This window comes from Opisthocomus hoazin, chromosome 1 (assembly GCF_030867145.1).
Source record: "Opisthocomus hoazin isolate bOpiHoa1 chromosome 1, bOpiHoa1.hap1, whole genome shotgun sequence".
NCBI classification, from domain to species: domain Eukaryota; kingdom Metazoa; phylum Chordata; class Aves; order Opisthocomiformes; family Opisthocomidae; genus Opisthocomus; species Opisthocomus hoazin.
The window spans coordinates 58,387,534-58,403,391 of NC_134414.1; the positions used below are offsets into that span (position 1 = coordinate 58,387,534).

The following is a 15,858-nucleotide window of genomic DNA, read 5'->3' on the forward strand; positions in this document are numbered from 1 at the left end:
TATTTTCCGTTAGAGGAGCATAGAAAATTGAGGCTGATGCAGTGAAGGAATTGAGGTTAATGATCCATAAAATCATTCCACTTCTACTTTGTGCTGTACTGCCTGGTGCAGAATTCATGTTCACTATGCAAGGCAGTTGTTAACATGTCATCTTAGTAGTAGTGCATGATAAGATATTAACCTGCCTTTTCTTGTGGCAGGGTGGACAATGTTTTTAATTCAGATACTGTAGTGCAAACATTGGAAGAAGTAATCACAGATTTCGTTACGCCCAGGATTCACATTAAAAAAAAGAAAAAAAAAAGTTGAAATTACTCCAGTACTGAGAATACCTCTTCTAATACTCTTTATTTACCTTTGTATTTTTATTTGGGGTAGTAGGATGGCCGTCTCAGATGTCCTGTGAAGAGTGTCATATATGTAATTCTAGGAAGTAGCCAAAGGCAAAATTCTCCAACTGTGCCCCATTTGCTCCACAGAGCTATCAATTATTGCAGGTCTATAACAAATACAAGTGAGAATTGATCTATTCTGGAAAATATATATGTAAACAGAAACCAACCCATAGTGGGGCACTTGTAATACTTTTGATCAGATGATGTGATAAACCTGATGTCTGTTTTACACAGCGGTGAAAACATGCAAAGTGGAAAGGTGATATATGGCTACCTTTGGTTATTACTCAAACACACCTACTTAATGCAAGTCAGTTAGCTTGGAAATCAAATATAACTTTGTCATGGAGCTTCATCAGATATTTTGGCTGGGATAGAGTTACTTTTCTTCACAGTAGCATGTATGGTGCTGTGTTTTAGGTGTGTGAAGAAAACAGTGTTTGATGATACACCAATGTTTTCATTATTGCTGAAGAGTGCTTGCACGAGCATCATGTTTGTCATGTCAACCCCCTACTGAGGTGGTAAGTAGTTGGGACTGGCCAGGAAGCTGGAAGGGGACATAGCTGGTTAGCTGACTCCAACTAACCACAGTCAGTTGACCCAAATTCCATACCACATGAAGTTGTGCTCAGCAGTAAAGCTAGAGGCGAAGAAGGAGGAAAGTGGGGACATTTGGAGTTATGGCATCTTTCTGCCCAAGTAAATGTTGCATATAATGAAGCCCTGCTTTTCTTGGAAATGGCTAAACATGTGCCTGACAACAGGAAGTAGTTAATTATTTTGCTTTGCTGGCAAGACTAACCTCTTAAAAATACTTCAACCCCTGTGTTTACTCCCTTTTACCCTTCCTATTCTATTCCACATCCCAAAGAGGGGAGTGGGCAAGTAACTGTGTGGAGATTAGCTGCCTACTGGGGTTGAAGCACAGCACGCTCCAAAAAAGAGGTAATTAAGTCCTTAATGCTTCAGTCTCTTACATGCGTGAAAAGAAAATAGTATGTGGAAGTCATCTCTTCACTGCTACAGACTGTAAGACAAACTCCTCTACAGCACACCAGCAAGGACATAGATTTCAGTTGCTATAGTTAAACTTCTCTCCATGCAGTTACCTTATTTGAGATTGGAAATACCATCACTGTGCCTCTAGAACAAAATAAAAACGTAACTGTTCATGGGAAAATTATGCTTTCAGTACTTGTAATTAATTGAAATAATCACTGTGAATGTACAGTGAAGTTTAAATATTAACAAACCTGACCAGGAGGAGGAAATTGATGAGGCCTTCTACAGGCAGGTGCAAGCAGCTTCACAATCACAGGCCCTGGTTCTCATGGGGGACTTCAACCACACTGACATCAGCTGGGAAGATCACACAGCTAGGCATTCGCAATCCAGGAGGTTCCTGCAGAGCATCGATGATAACTTTCTGATGCAAGTGGTGGAGGAACCAACAAGGAAAGGTGCTGTGCTGGACCTTGTATTAACAAACAAGGAGGGACTGGTGGAGGATGTGGAGGTCGGAGGTAGACTCGGCTGCAGTGACCACGAAATTGTCGAGTTCGGGATCCTCTGTGAAGGAAGCAGGGCGATAAGTAGGATCAAAACCTTGGACCTCAGGAGGGCTAACTTTGGCCTCTTCAAGGAGCTACTGAGAGGAATCCCGTGGGCCAGGGCTCCCAAAGGCAGGGGGGTCCAAGAGTGCTGGTCGCTCTTTAAATTTCACTTCCTCCATGCTCAGGAGTGGTGCATTGCCCTGAGAAAGAAATCGAGCAAAGGAAGCAGGAGACCTGCATGGTTGAACAGGGAGCTTCTAGCGGAGATCAGGTGGAAGAGAAAGGTCCATGGAATGTGGAAAGAGGGGCGGGCCACATGGAAAGAGTACAGGAATGTGGTCAGAGCGTGCAGGGATGCGACGGGGAAGGCCAAGGCCCACCCGGAATTGAAGCTGGCAAGGGATGTCAAAAACAACAAGAAGGACTTCTTCAACTACATCAGCAGCAAAAGGAAGGCTAGGAACAATGTGGGGCCACTGCTGAATGAGGCGGGTGTCCTGGTGACGGAGTATGCGGACAAGGCATAGCTACTCAATACCTTCTTTGCTTCAGCCTTCAGTGCCAAGGCAGGACATCAGGAATCTCAGGCCCCGAAGATAAGAGAGGAAGCCTGAAGAGAGGATGACTTTCCCTTGGTCGAGGAGGACTGTGTGAGGGATCGCTTAAGATTTCTGGACGTCCACAAATCCATGGGCCCTGAAGGAATACACAAATGAGTGCTGAGGGAGCTGGCGGATGTCAGTGCTGAGCCACTCTCCATCGTCTTTGAGAGGTCCTGGAGGACAGGAGAGGTGCCCGAGGACTGGAGAAAGGCCAATGTCACTCCAATCTTCAAAAGGGGCAAGAAGGAGGACCCAGGGAACTACAGGCCGGTCAGCATCACCTCCATCCCGGGAAAGGTGATGGAGCAGCTTACCCTGGAGGTCATCAACAAGCAAATGGAGGAAAAGAAGGTTATCAGGAGTAGTCAGCATGGATTCACCAAGGGGAAATCATGCCTGACCAATCTAATAGCTTTCTAGAATGGCATGACTGGCTGTGTAGATGAGGGGAGAGCCATGGATGTTGTCTACCTTGACTTCAGCAAGGCTTTTGACACAGTCTCCCATAATATCCTCCTAGGGAAGCTGAGGAAGTGTGGGCTGGATGAGTGGTAGGTGAGGTGGACTGAGAACTGGATGAATGGCAGAACTCAGAGCGTTTTCATCAGTGGTGCTGAGTCTAGTTGGAGACCAGTAACTAGTGGTGTCCCCCAGGGGTCAGTACTGGGCCCAGCCTTGTTCAACTTCTTCATCAACGACCTGGATGAAGAGTTAGAATGTACCCTCAGCAAGTTTGCTGATGACACCAAACTGGAAGCTGTGGTAGACACAACAGAAGGCTGTGCTGCCATTCAGCGTGACCTGAATAGGCTGGAAAGTTGGGCAGAGAGGAACCTGATGAGGTTCGACAAAAGACAAGTGCAGGGTCCTGCACCTGGGGAGGAGCAACCCCATGCACCAGTACAGGCTTGGGGCTGCCATGCTGGAGAGCAGCTCTGCAGAGATGGACCTGAGTGTCCTGGTGGATGACAAATTCACCCTGAGCCAGCAGTGTGCCCTGGCTGCCAAGAAGGCCAATGGCATCCTGGGGTGCATTAGGAGGAGTGTGGCCAGCAGGTCGAGGGAGGTTCTCCTCCCCCTCTACTCTGCCCTAGTGAGGCCCCATCTGGAGTAGTCTGTCCAGTTCTGGGCTCCCCAGTTCAAGAAAGATGAAGAGCTACTGGAGAGAGTCCAGCGGAGGGCTACAAGGATGGTGAGGGGACTGGAACATCTCTCCTAAGAGGAGAGGCTGAGGAAGCTGGGCTTGTTCAGCCTGAAGAAGAGAAGGCTGCGAGGGGACCTAATATATACTTACAAATACCTGGAGGGTGGGTGTCAGGAGGATGGGGCCAAGGTCTTTTCAGTAGTGCCCAGTGACAGGACAAGGGGCAATGGGCACAAACTGAAGCACAGGAAGTTCCATCTGAACATGAGGAAGAACTTCTTCCCTCTGAGGGTGACGGAGCACTGGAACAGGCTGCCCAGGGAGGTTGTGGAGTCTCCTTCTCTGGAGATATTCAAGACCCGCCTGGAGAAGGTCCTGTGCAGCCTACTTTAGGACACCGTGCTTCAGCAGGGGAGCTGGACTAGATGACCCATCGAGGTCCCTTCCAACCCCTACCATTCTGTGATTCTGTGATTCTGTAAAAGTGGTGACAAAGTGGAATAATTGCTGAGTGCTAAAACTAGAGTCACAAATTTGGTGGCTTGAATAATTCATTGTGGAAATGTTATGGATAAAAGTAGCAAACTTTGAACTTAGTCATTCAAATATGTGACAACAGTTATAATAATGTTACTGTATTAACATTTCAGACAGGTCACTGACTGGAGTACATGGGAAATCCATTTCGGATTTCAGACCCACAATCATAGAACTCTGTGTTTATCATTACCAGTTGTAAACACCTATTGAAATTATCATAATGTAGTGAAATACTATTTCTGGTACTCCTAGTTGAAATGGCAATACCACATTATATGAATAACATGTTAGCATAACCGTTAATTCTACACTACACTTCACTATCTGTGAAAGACCAGAAGAGGTTATTTCTCTGCTGGGCTTAGCTAGAAAATTTTGTGTTTGGACCATTAAAATGGGCTGTAATAATGCCTCAGGGTACATCAAAATGCATAACAAAATCACTGCCCACTTTTTTGTTGCCATTGGAATTACACAGTAGAGGCAGTTTTCTTGTATTCAGAAGCAGGAGTTGTAATTTCACAAAGTCTTCGTATGATCCTACTGCTTCTAAGAGATGCATTGTCTCAGAACAATTATACTTAAATTTAAACATAAGAATAACCTAATTGATTTCATTACTTGCTGAAACAGGCCTGACTGGGATAGTTGGGATGATGTTCTCATTGTTTTAATAATTTCTTAAACTACTGAATGGAAGAGTCTACGTACTTATCCACAATATCAAGTTTTAGACAAGAATATTTTTAAACCCTTTGAAGGTACAAAGTTTTAAGCATGATGAGGAATATTTTTCTGACCTGAAACTTTTATTGACACCTACAATTTATTTGCTTTTTAAAATATATACACCACACCTATTCTTACTGTACTTCTACATTTGAGTTGATAGGATAAAATAGTTTCACTGAACCTAGTCATTTTTAAATTACGTATATTCCCTTTGAGTTAAGGGAGAGCTTATGTACCTTATTTATTCTAGTTTTATCTGCAATAAATATGAGAATAACAAATTCTAAATTTAATACAAGTATAATATATTCTTCACGTATTCTGTAATATAAAATTCATCAAAGCATCCTTCTTTCAAGCATGAAATTCACTTAAATCAATGTCAATAAAGTAACCTTTGATGTCAGGTGTAATACAAGTAATGTGTATAAAACTGAAATTTAACTTTTTATTTAATGTTCTGAGGTACGCAGTATAATAAAAAGTTACCTTAGGGAAGGAAATAAATCCATGGTTTGCAATCACATTGAACTCTAAACCTAGTCAAAGTCTGTAGTAACAAATTAGAGAAATGCAATTACAGGAAAGTTAGATTAAATCTCATTTTACCCTGTATATAGTCTCTTACGACATTTCAGAAAAATTATCATCACCTTTCTCAGACTGTCTGTTACTCATATCTGGAACATAATCGTTTTCTTTTTAAGTGAGCTTTTTTTCAAAGTACTGTTTATACCAGGAATTTGATAAAATTTTGCCCATAAAGCACACTTTAGAGTTTTAGAAATTTCATCTACCGTCAGATTTATAATACTTAGTTTTATATTAGGAATGTGGATTTATATAGTACATAATTTCTGAAAAATAAGGAAAGAAAACTGATGGTAGATTTTAAACAGAAGATGGACCAGTTTATGTATCAGTGAGATGGACCAGTTTATACATCAGTAAGATTTCCTTTATTAAATCATGAAAGAAATATCTTTAATTCTGTTAGATCAACATTACTCTATCAATAATTCATATTCAATACATAATGGAATAAAACTGAAGTGCTTAAAAAGGTCAGGGCAGGTAGCAAGCACTGGATTGACGCAGCTCTGCTGATAGTCAGCATTCAACACCTGTGATAGTCCGTAAAAATCATTTGGATTTGATCTTATTTAATTTGGTTTGTCTGCTTAGGCTTCAACTATGCTAGGTTCTCGTTGCTGTTGCAAATATTGTTTTAAGGTATAGTTAAGTCTAGATATTCCAATTATGCAGTGATGTAGTATATTATGTGTGTTACCAAAACAAACGACCAGTGACTACCAGAATGTTGAAAGTTAAAAAAAACAAAAAGTCTTTTGAAGTGAATCAAACTCGCTATATTAAAAACACATTAACAAATACATAATACCATTTTTGATCATCCTGTGCTTTACTAATTACACACAGCTGTATTTATTTTATCAGTATATTTAGATAAAATAAATGAAGGGATCTAAAATAACAGCTGGAGGCCTGGATGTGTATGTTAGAGCATACAAAATTACATTATCCATGTATCTCTCTGTAACTGAATTCCATCCTTAGCTCACATGCAGACACATTGTCACATAAATTTAGATATATATCTGAATCCCACCACTGATAAACATGCTAGATATTTTACGTCTATAATCACTTATATTCCTTAGAAATTAATTGGTTAGAACTGGCGTTGTGGACCAATTCAGCTCAACTAAAACCTTAGTTTACTTCTGGAAATGTCATTTTCTGTTGGTTAAGTATTTATAGGTGATTAAAGTTAGCTGGGACTGTAAAGCCCTGGTACAAGTGATCATTATGGATCCCAATATGAAAGACACTGAGATTTTATGAGTATTGATTAAAATATCATTTATAGGAGATAGCACAAAAAGGAAAAAAAGGGATAATATAGATAGTTTTGCATCCCTTCACATGCTGAGAACCGCAAGTACTGCAGTACTGAATGAAACCCAATCAGGTCATGGCATGCAAATCAGATCCCATCCAGGGAGAGGTTCACGAGCATTTTAGTCTTTAAAGATTTTATAGGGTTCTCTTAGAGGCTAACCACTCTATTCAGTATTTCTACTGTCAAAAAACCTATATTATATGAACACTTGCCGTTTCACTTTGAGATAAGATGAGACATGCAGGTGGTGTTTTGCCCGGATGCCAAGTGTGAGTCACATACAGATTTCTCTGTTGCAGCCAGCAAAGTTCATCCACTGGCCAGAAGAGAAGAGCAATGCAGCACATGCCTGTGCCTACTCCAGTTGATTGTATACAGAGCACTAACTCCTTGATGTGCTATAGTCTGGTTAGGACCACTACGGAGGAGAATCTAATGACTATCAATTAAATTCTTCTTCTTCTTTTCTACACATCTTTCTTTTTATTTTAAGACTATTTAACATTTTATTTCACTGCAAGTACTGCTCTGTTTTCATTTTTTAAGCAGTCACGACTGCTCATCAAACAGTAGTTCTGCAGACTTTAGTCATTTCCTTTATTTTTCTTTTTTATCTCTGAGTCCTGAAGAAAATAAGAATGGACATTCATGAAAAACTCTAAAACCAGCCACTTCTAAAAATGATTCTGCCACAGACATTTTTTTTCCAATGTGTTTATACAATTTCTTTAATCATGATGCTCTGTTCTTTTTCTCTCTTTCCAGACTTGCCTATCTTAAGCTACATGCAGTTCTTTTCTTAGAATCTATAACAACTGAGGTGGCAGTGGTATTAAAAACAGCCTCACTCACTGTATAAATGTAATTAATTTCTATAATGTTATCCATGTCATGCACTGAATTAAAACCGAATTTATTGCAAGGTTCATAGTTTAAAATTCTGTGATGCATACGTAAGGACTAATAAAGATTGAAATTGTAGAAAGTCAGACATACTAGAATAACCAGAACAGTCAAATGAGTGCCATGCTTGTTTAAACTAAAAATGCTCATTAACTGCACTGCTGTTCCTTTCAATATATATCTATTTATACTTATTTAATTATCTCCAAGGTATGATTTTTCTCAGTTGAAGCATGCTTCTTACCTCACCCAGCACCTGGATCTGAAGTTCTGTCATCCTAACAGAGTGATCTGATCTCTGGACTGTTGTCTTTTTATAGTGAAAGTGTGGCTCTTCTATGTTTTCTGTACAGCAATAACCAATAAAGGACTCCTTTGTCCCCCTTACATACACTTTCATGAACCACTAGTCCAAATAATCAAAGGTCATAATATTGAAAAATAATTCTTGAAATCTCAGTTTCTTGTACATGCTACTGTTTACCATTTGAGCTAGTATACAAGTAGTCAGTGCACTCATTGCTAACAGGCACTGCATTACTTTCTACGGTGCTGACGCACTGAGAAGTGTCATTAACAGTGAATTCTAACCATTAGTAAAAAATTACTGAAAATAACACCCAGCCTCTGATTTTCCACCAGAAACTAAGAGGTTTCTTGTCACCTCTCTATGATTTTCAGAAAGAATTGATAGCAGTTCAATAGCCTTTGAGATGAAGGAATACAGACATTCCAGGCCAGGTGGATTGTACTCCCTCAACATCTTCTTATCAAATTATAAATTAACAAAGTCTTTATCGTTCTGGAATTCTGCATACCCTTCTCATTTATTTTTCCTTGTTAAATACTGATTTAATAAAGCAGTTCATTAGCTCAGCTATTTCATAAACACATTGATTTTATATCCCTCCTCATTTCTTACAGGTGTATTACCTCTTTAACATTTTTATCTTGATACAAATAAATATTTATTTGACTTCTACTAACCTTGTGACCCTCCCACACTGGGCTTTTTTTGGCCACTTCTACTAAGAGACTATGTGAATAGGTTATGCATAAATTAAAAGAAAAATCTAATTACTTACTGGCTATATACGTAGTTGGGACTAATGAGCTAGAAGGTTCAGCACTGTTATGCTTACCAACCCAGTGAGATCTATGGTGACTCTTTACTGACTAAGGCAGCTGTCACACAGGGAAAGAAGGTCCTTGAAGCAATTTGATCCTGGATATTGCTGAGTTGTCAGCCCTGGAATCTTTTGGTTTTCCCTTTCAATATCACTGGGTTTTGCCTGGAGTGCTTGACCTTCCAGTTTTCCTCACAGCAACAATCTTACCTTCTCTGCAATTTTACTTTTTGTATCTTGCAAGTATGTAGTCTACATATTTTATCACAGATCCTTTTCACAACTCAATAACTTTTCCCAGGAATTTAAGTCAAGATTATGCAGTTATGTGGCAACATTACTAGGCATTGGATTACAGTTAACTGAAGCACAGTCAAATTAATTTGGGGTTATGGGTTGTTTGGGAAGGATAAGTAGTTTCCTGCTATTCAGACTCAATACCGTGCATGTTTTGGGTTTTTTTTTTTATCTTTTGTACTTCTAATGTGGTTTGAAGGAACAGAACTCTTTCTTGAAACTGCAGGGTAGATAAACCTTTCTGGACTTTTCAGTTTCATGACTATGGAAGTGAGAAGCAGCAGAGGAAATGTGATAGAGCGAGGGAAACAAAAAGGGGAAAATATCTGGAAACTGTCAAACCGTTTTACATAGATCTGTAAGAATAGCCTTTGTTTGTATACATTTTTTTTATGTAACACGTTCAAGAGAAACTGTCACCATTTAGAGCAGGGTAGCAATAAACAGTGGCAGATGCTCTCTGTTAACCCCTACCGTCCCACCACAGGAAGGGAAAAAGGAGGAAATAGGAGAGAGACTTACAAATTAGAAATTAAAATAGCTTTACTAATAACACTAATAACACTAATAATATTAATAATAAGAGAAATGAGGAAAGTATACAAAACTGACACTGAGTTTCCCAGAGCTGGGTGCCGGCGTGCTGGCATACCACCAGCAGCTGCCAGGCAGCACCAGGAAGTCCCAGACTGGCCTCAGCAGCAGACAGGAACTGGACTCAGGAATGCACAGATCAGAATCTGGATCAGGATCACAGGCAGGACAAGGAGCAGGGTTCTGTTCAGAAGCCTGCCATAGACAAAGAGAGGGAGACCCTCATGATCCCCTAGCTTTAAACTGAGTATGACATATATGGCATGGAATACCTAGTTGACCAATGTTGTGTCACCTGTTCTGTTGACCTCTCCCTGCAAGTACAACCCTTTACGACACCTCACTTGAGGGACCTAATTGGTCCATCAGTGACCTTGGCTGCCATAGTAATAATGATAAACAGGGAGCTTCTTCTGCCTGCCATTCCTACCGTTAGCTCAGCAAGACTATAAACATTAGGTGTTACCAGCTTTGGAGTGACACTGTCTGTAAAATATGCAACCAACCACAGAGGTCCCTTCCAAACCCTACCATTCTGTGATTCTGTGATTCTTTAACTGAACTGTTAGGAAGATTCACTAAAATAGAATCTGTTCTGTTTTAACTAAAACCAGCACAAACTGAAAGATAAGTTTGATGATATTAATGCTAATATTTTCAAAGTAAAATAATTCTTGAATTGAATTATAACCTCCAGTATTCAGATCATGTTGAGTAACCACAACATGTGTCAAAAAAATAATACTCTAGATTTGAGCCACATATCTGTTGTATTTGTGATGAATGAGGAAATTATTTGACTAGACATCACCTGTTTCAGCTCCAGGGAAACACATCTACCAGAGGAGAGAAAGTAGAGTTATTCTGCATCACTGAACTGTCTAATTCAACTTTCAGTGCCTGCTACAGACATCAAAGCAACTCCACCTTTTGTGAAAGTCCCTCACAGTACTCTGAAGAAAATGTTGGCACACATTTTGGCAGAGCTTTCAGGAAGTGATCTAGAATTTGGAGTGGATAAAAGTAGCCATCATCATTAGTCCAGGAGAACTTTTCCTTTTTATACTATCATAGAACCGTGGAATAGGTTAGATTGGGAAGGACCCTTAAAGGTCATCAAGTCCACCCATCCTGCTATAAGCAGGGACAACTTAAACTATATCAGGTTGCTTAGAGCCCCATCCAACCTAACCTTGAATGTTTCCAGGCGTGAGGCATCTACCACCTCTCTGGGCAAATTGTGCCAGTCTTTCACCACTCTCATTGTAAAAAAAATTCTTTTTTTATCTACTATAATTGTACCCTCTTTTAGTTTAAAGCAATTACTCCTTGTTCTATTGAAACAAGTTCTGCTAAAAAGTCCATCCCCATAGTTCTTATAAGCCCACTTTAATTACTGAAAGGCCACAGTAAGATTTCGCTAGAGCCTTCTCTTCTCCAGGCTGAACAAATCCCAACTCTCTTAGTCTTTAATTATATAGGAGATGCTCCAGCCCTATAATCATTTTTGCAGCTGTCCTCTGCACCTGCTCCTAAAGCTCCATGACTTTTCCTGTAATGAGGGCTCCGGAGCTGGGTGCAATACTTCAGGTGAAGTCTCACCAGAAAGGAGCAAAGTGGCAGAATCACCTTCCTTGACCTGTTGGCCACATTTATTTTGAAGCACCTCAGGATACAGTTGGACTTCTGGACTCCAGGTGCACATTGCCAGGTCATGCTGAGTTTCTGGCCATCCAACACCTCCAATTCCTTCTTCGCAGAGCTGCTCACAATTCCTTCATCCCCCAGCCTGCGTTGATAGAGGGGGTTGCCCCAACCCATGTGCAGGACTTTGCACTTGGCCTTGTGGAACCTCATGAGGTTCACACAGGCCCACTTCTCCAGCTTGTCCAGGTCCCTCTGGATGGCATCCTGTCCTTCAGGTGTGTCATCTGCACCACTCCACTTGGTGTCATCTGCAAACTTGCTGAGGGTGCACTCGATCTTTCTAAGTCATTGATGAAAATGTTAAACAACACCAATCCCAGTACGGACCCCTGAGGGACAACACTTGTCAAAGGCATCCATTTGGACATTGAGCCGTTGACCATCACAGTCTGGGTGGAACCTTCCAACCAATTCCTCATTCACCAAACAGTCCACCCATCAAATCCACATTTCTCCAGTTTAGAGAGAAGGATGTTGTGGGGGACTGTGTCGCAGGCTTTAGTGAAGTCCAGATAGATCGCATCCATAGTTCTCCCCTTGTCCACTGATGGAGTCACTCCATCATAGAAAGCCACATGGTTGGTCAGGCAGGACATGCTCTTGCTGAAGCCATGCTGGCTGTCTTGAATTAATTCCCTGTCCTCCATGTGCCTGAGCATAGCTTAGCAGAGAGCTGAGGCTGACAGGTTGGCACTTTCTACTCTTTTTAAAAGTGGGCACAATGTTTCCCTTTTTCCAGTCACCAGGGGCTTCACCTGACTGCCATGACTTCTGCTATATCGTAGGGAGTGACTTGGCGAATACATCAACCAATTACTATGAAACATTCTACATTAACTGGAATATTTGCACTAATACTATTACTGTTGCAATTAATGAACCTATTGTTCTACCAAAATATATACCATCAACTGGGAATCATGCAGTTCCAGTGACTGTAATCCGAGAAATATAACCCCCATTTTTAAAATGGGTAAAAAGGAAGACACAGGGAACTACATCCCAGTCAGTCTCACCTCTGTACCTGGCAAGATCATGGAGCAGATCCTCCTGGAAACTATGCTAAGGCACACGGAAAATAAAGAGGTGACTGATGACAGCCAACATGGCTTCACTAAGGGCAAATTGTGCCTCACAAATTAAGTGGCCTTCTGTGACAAAGTTACAGCTTTGGTGGATAACAGAAGAGTAGCTGATGTCGTCTACTTAGATTTGTGCAAAGGATTCGACACTGTACCACACAGCATCCTTGTCTCTAAATTGGAGAGACATGGATTTGCTGGATGGACCACTCGGTGGAAAAGGAATTGGCTGTATGGTCGTGGATTTGCTGGATGGACCACTCGGTGGAAAAGGAATTGGCTGTATGGTCGCATTCAAGGAATTGCGGTCAACAGTTCAATGTCCAAGTGGAGAGCAGTAATGAGTGGTGTTCCTCAGAGGTGTGTATTGGGACCAGTGCTTTTTAACATCTTTGTCGGCATCACAGCCGGTGGGATTGAGTGCACCCTCAGCAAGTATCTGACGACACCAAGCTGTGTGGTCCAGTTGACATGCTGACGGGAAGGAATGCATACCTCATAAAGTTCAACAAGGTCAAGTGCAAAGTCCTGCACATCGGTCAGGGCAATCCCAAGCCCAAATACAGGCTGGGCAGAGAATGGATTGAGAGCAGCCCTGAGGAGAATGACTTGGGAATGCTGGTAGATGAGAAGCTCAACAGGAGCTGCCAGTGTGTGGTCACAGCCCAGAAGGCCAACAGTATTCTGAGCTGCATCACAGGAACAGCGGCAAGCAGGTCAAGGGAGGTGATTCTGCCTCTCTCCTCCGTTCTGCTGAGACCCCATCTGCAGTACTGCCTCCAGCACTGGAGCCCTCAGCACAGGAAAGACATGGACCTGTTGGAGCAAGTCCAGAGAAGGGCCATAAAAATGATCAGAGGGCTGGAACACTTCTCGAATGACGAAAGGCTAAGAGAGTTTGGGCTGTTTAGGCTGGAGAAGAGAAGGTTCTGGGGAGATCATCTAGCCTTCTAGTACTTGAAGGGGGCCTAAAAGAAAGCTGGAGATGGACTTTTTACAAAGACATGTAGTAACAGAAAACAGGCTAATGGCTTTAAACTAAAACAGTGTAGATTTAAATTGGTTATAAGAAAGAAATTCTTTCCTATGAGGGTTGTGAGGCACTGGAATAGGTAGCCCACAGCAGTTGTGTCTGACCCCTCCCTGAAAATTTTCAAGGCCAGGTCAGATGGAGCTTTGAGCAACCTGGTCTAGTGAAAGGTGTCCCTGCCTGTGGTAGGGGGTTTGGGAGTAGATGATCTTTAAAGTCCCTTCCAACTCAAACTATTCTATTGTTCTATGAACTTCCTTGAAACATCCAATTTTAAAGAACAAATGATGCCAGTAACATATTCATGTGAAAGTTTTTGATTCTTATATTCTGAGAAAGCAACAGATTTCAGATTATAGCGATTTTCTGAGTGTTTTGTAAATAACTTTATCCTTTAAGGTGAATTCTCTGTGTCATTGAAGGTTTAATTAGTATTACTAAAAAGTAATTTACTTCTGAGAAAGAGTCCTCATCACATCAAAGGCGCTTTTCGTGGTATCAAATATAAATAAATGTAGTTTTCATATACACATGTATAGAGCCTTTCCCTCCTCCCAAAGGAATAATAATGGAATTGCAAGGATGTTATCTTTTTAGTGAAGACCATTAGATGAATTCTGATGACAGTCTTTTTGAAGATACTTAAAACATAAATTTAGAAGAAAAGAGGGGAGTGATAGATAGCTTTTCATTGGAGATATTTGCCTTCTTTATTGAAGAGATGCAAACAATCAGCATTTGATTTTTGTGACTGTAATAATCTTGTAAGATCTTGTAGGAAAGCATCCTTATGAAAAATGCCTTTCCCCATTTCTATACATTATGGAAATGTCTCTGTGTTTATCCTAAGGGAAGATGAAGAAAAAATATTCCTCCAACCCCTAATAGATTCATTCTTTCTTGCTATGCCTGGAAAGAATGCTTTTGACTGCTGTGCCTTGTCTATGAATGCACTCACCAGGAGTACATCGTCATTGTGCCCAATTCATTCATTCTCTTCCAGTTCACTTCACTGAATCCCAACGGGAAACATGGTCATGCCAGAGGCAGTAAGCTCTCTGCAGTACAACCCTACTGTTCATGGAATTTCTGGAGGGAGACTGTACTCTGGGGACATGAGAGAGCAACAGTTATGAGGTTTCTCACAGTATTCTTTTATTTTGGAGCAGAACGAAAATAGGCCACTTTTACAAATAAAATTATATTCTTTAGCCAGGTCTTATGCACCAAGGATGAAAGAACTAGATAGCATTCAGCTAATGACCTGCTTTTTTAGACTTAATTTAGAAATCTTGGTGATGCACACAATAAAAATCCTGGAATCAGACATATGGTTTATCATTTTCCTCGTTTTCCTCTGCTGTCAAAAGTGAGGTAGTGAGGGGGAGCAGGCTGTATAAAAATAAGGTTTTTGACAGCTTCAGCAGTGTAAGTGTTAGAGGTTGCTGAATCCAGTAGCCCAATGAGTATGAGGCTGCTGTGTCTCCATGCACACGGACCCAGCCAGTGACCAGGATGAGCACAAATTTCTGATATCCACACATGCATGAATACACAGACATGCAATACACATACACACGGCTAGCCTCAGGGATCAACACGGACAGAAAAGACAACACTCACACAAGCATGTGTGGGCTGATAGCTTTCTCCTCTCCACTAATCAAGGTTGAAGTCTGCTGACAGAACACCTATCCATTACAGGTATACATATTTATATACAATAGAAATTATAGACATTCAGTCTACCCAATAGTTGACCCCAGATACCCAGATCTCTCAACTTGCTGGCACGGAAATGTACGAGGCCCCAAGATTCAAAACCCCACTCCATTATCAAGCTCCTAGACTTGTGGTCTCCCCAGTATCTGGCTTCTATACTTTCTTGTCAGCTACTTGCTTACTACACTGCCTTGAAGTTCACTAGTGAATTCCATACAGCACAGGATGGATGTTCCCAAGGGAAACATACAGCCCATCTCTCCTGTTTCTCACACATAGATCTATAGACCCCTATGGCCCATTGCCTCTTCTCCAGATGCTGAGGCACTGAGACTTCCACACACGCACATTGTACTGTTTTTGATTAGGATAGAGCTAATTTTCTTCATAGTAGCTTGTATGGTGTGTTATTTTGGATTTGTGACCAAAACAGTGTTGATAACACAAGTAAGTTTTCATTATTGCTGAGCAGTACTTGCACAGTGTCAAGGTCTTTTCTGCTT

At 41.1% G+C, this 15,858-nt stretch overlaps 1 long non-coding RNA gene across 3 annotated transcripts in view; it reads right to left on the minus strand.

The window, feature by feature from the left end:
* LOC142361651 (uncharacterized) overlaps positions 1 to 8,968 on the minus strand; it is a 91,583-nt gene extending 82,615 nt beyond the window's left edge. For all 3 annotated transcript variants that reach the window (XR_012764290.1, XR_012764289.1, XR_012764288.1), the window contains exon 1: positions 8,882 to 8,968. This is a non-coding gene — a long non-coding RNA (uncharacterized LOC142361651). The remainder of the gene's footprint in view (positions 1 to 8,881) is intronic.
* Positions 8,969 to 15,858: the final 6,890 nt, after the last annotated feature.